We start from the raw sequence: 3,639 nt of genomic DNA, 5'->3' as shown, positions 1-3,639 counted from the left end.
AAACTCTTTAACATCATCCTTAGCTCTGGCATCTTCCCCAACATCTGGAACCAAGGACTGATCACCCCAATCCACAAAAGTGGAGACAAATTTGACCCCAATAACTACCGTGGGATATGCGTCAACAGCAACCTTGGGAAAATCCTCTGCATTATCATTAACAGCAGACTAGTTCATTTCCTCAGTGAAAACAATGTACTGAGCAAATGTCAAATTGGCTTTTACCAAATTACCGTACGACAGACCACGTATTCACCCTGCACACCCTAATTGACAAACAAACAAACCAAAACAAAGGCAAAGTCTTCTCCTGCTTTGTTGATTTCAAAAAGCTTTTGACTCAATTTGGCATGAGGGTCTGCTATACAAATTGATGGAAAGTGGGGTTGGGGGAAAAACATACGACATTATAAAATCCATGTACACAAACAACAAGTGTGCGGTTAAAATTGGCAAAAACACACACATTTCTTTCCACAGGGCCGTGGGGTGAGACAGGGATGCAGTTTAAGCCCCACCCTCTTCAACATATATATCAACGAATTGGCGAGGGCACTAGAACAGTCTGCAGCACCCGGCCTCACCCTACTAGAATCTGAAGTCAAATGTCTTCTGTTTGCTGATGATCTGGTGCTTCTGTCACCAACCAAGGAGGGCCTACAGCAGCACCTAGATCTTCTGCACAGATTCTGTCAGACCTGGGCCCTGACAGTAAATCTCAGTAAGACAAAAATAATGGTGTTCCAAAAAAGGTCCAGTTGCCAGGACCACAAATACAAATTCCATCTAGACACCGTTGCCCTAGAGCACACAAAAAACTATACATACCTCGGCCTAAACATCAGCGCCACAGGTAACTTCCACAAAGCTGTGAACGATCTGAGAGACAAGGCAAGAAGGGCCTTCTATGCCATCAAAAGGAACATAAAATTTGACATACCAATTAGGATCTGGCTAAAAATACTTGAATCAGTTATAGAACCCATTGCCCTTTATGGTTCTGAGGTCCGCTCACCAACCAAGAATTCACAAAATGGGACAAACACCAAATTGAGACTCTGCATGCAGAATTCTGCAAAAACATCCTCCGTGTACAACGTAAAACACCAAATAATGCATGCAGAGCAGAATTAGGCCGATACCCACTAATTATCAAAATCCAGAAAAGAGCCGTTAAATTCTATAACCACTTAAAAGGAAGCGATTCCCAAACCTTCCATAACAAAGCCATCACCTACAGAGAGATGAACTTGGAGAAGAGTCCCCTAAGTAAGCTTGTCCTGGGGCTCTGTTCACAAACACAAACAGACCCCACACAGCCCCAGGACAACAACAACAACAACACAACTAGACCCAACCAAATCATGAGAAAACAAAAAGAGAATTACTTGACACATTGGAAAGAACAAACAAAAAAACAGAGCAAACTAGAATGCTATTTGGCCCTAAACAGAGAGTACACAGTGGCAGAATACTTGACCACTGTGACTGACCCAAACTTAAGGAAAGCTTTGACTATGTACAGACTCAGTGAGCATAGCCTTGCTATTGAGAAAGGCCGCCGTAGGCAGACCTGGCTCTCAAGAGAAGACAGGCTATGTGCACACTGCCCACAAAATGAGGTGGAAACTGAGCTGCACTTCCTAACCTCCTGCCAAATGTATGACCATATTAGAGCACATATTTCCCTCAGATTACAGCGATCCACAAAGAATTCGAAAACAAACCCAATTTTGATAAACTCCCTTATCTACTGGGTGAAAAACCACAGTGTGCCATCACAGCTGCAAGATTTGTGACCTGTTGCCACAAGAAAAGGGCAACCAGTGAAGAACAAACACCATTGTAAATACAACCCATATTTATGTTTATTTATTTTCCCATTTGTACTTTAACTATTTGCACATCATTACAACACTGTATATATACATAATATGACATTTGAAATGTCTTTATTCTTTTGAAACTTCTGTGTGTAATGTTTACTGTTAATATTTATTGTTTATTTCACTTTTGTTTACTATCTACTTCACTTGCTTTGGCAATGTTAACACACGTTTCCCATGCCAATAAAGCCCTTAAATTGAATTGAATTGAATTGAGAGGGAGAGAGGCAGAGAGAGAGAGAGAGAGGCTGAGCGAGAGAGAGAGAGAGTGGCAGGGAGAGAGGCAGAGAGAGAGAGAGAGAGAGAGAGAGAGAGAGAGAGAGAGAGAGAGAACAGAGAGAGAGAGATATTTGCACATTGTTACAACACTGTATATATACACATAATATGACATTTGAAATGTCTTTATTCTTTTGAAACTTCTGAGTGTAATGTTTCCTGTTAATATTTATTGTTTATTTCACTTTTGTTTACTATCTACTTCACTTGCTTTGGCAATGTTAACATACGTTTCCCATGCCAATACAGCCCTTAAATTGAAATTTAATTGAATAGAGAGAGAGAGAGGGAGAGAGGCAGAGAGAGAGATGCAGAGAGAAGGAGAGAGAGATAGAGAGGCAGAGAGTCAGTCAAGGGGAAATTCCCTTTCTTTCCCTCTACGATTAAATAACGTTTTCCTTTTTCATGGTTTCCTGATGTCACATCAAAGAGAACAGTGTTGATGTGCAGCAGGGCTCCTGCAGGTTGTTGGCTGTCAGAGTGATGTAACACCCCGGCTACGTCCCAAATGGTACACTATACCCGATAGAGGTATACACGGGCCCCGTTTTTATTTATTTAAATAGAGCCCAACAGGGCACTACTTAGTAGGGAATAGAGTAGCATTTGGGATGTAACACCCTGAGAAGCACCGCCACAGTGCTGTTTGCTACCCGAGACAGATCCACTGTAGTCTCCAATCAGAGACAGATCCACTGTAGTCTCCAATCAGAGACAGATCCACTGTAGTCTCCAATCAGAGACAGATCCACTGTAGTCTCCAATCAGAGACAGATCCACTGTAGTCTCCAATCAGAGACAGATCCACTGTAGTCTCCAATCAGAGACAGATCCACTGTAGTCTCCAATCAGAGACAGATCCACTGTAGTCTCCAATCAGAGACAGATCAGAGCCATGTTGTGACGGGGAGTTCATAAAACTAGCTAGGAGGGGTTCGACAACTGTGCTGACAGACTGGGACGGTGGACAGTAGGTAAACGTTTCACAGTAAAGCTTCTGGAATCATAATGAACATTCCAGAACAAGTCAGTCAGTCTTCAGATCTCACCTGAGGAATTTCTCTTTGGTCTTTAAAAATCACGTTGTTTTTCGATTGGCATCAACAAGACAATTTTTCATCTTTCAAACTTTTTAAAAGTAAAAAAACACAACCATGTTTGCAATCTCTTTTCCTAAAGGATTCAGAATCTCTTCATTTCGCTAATATCTCTCTGTGCTCTGAGGTATGACAATAACAAGTTGAGCCAAGATCCCAGTAAGACACCCGTCAAACCACTTCAACAGGTTTTATTCCTGACTCACCTGGTAACAAACATGTAGACATGCTTAGCTGTGGCACTTCCTGCTACGCAAACACGGTTAGGGAAAACCTTTGGACATGAACGGTGACAAGACAAACGTTTTATTGGGAAACCGAGGGATAAGAGTCTTGCTTTTGACTGCTACGTCGGACCGTCGCAGTCGTGTTTTTCT

Source organism: Coregonus clupeaformis, chromosome 6 (genome assembly GCF_020615455.1).
Source record: "Coregonus clupeaformis isolate EN_2021a chromosome 6, ASM2061545v1, whole genome shotgun sequence".
In the NCBI taxonomy this organism is placed as follows: Eukaryota; Metazoa; Chordata; class Actinopteri; order Salmoniformes; family Salmonidae; genus Coregonus; species Coregonus clupeaformis.
Note: the sequence above shows the minus strand (reverse complement) of the source record.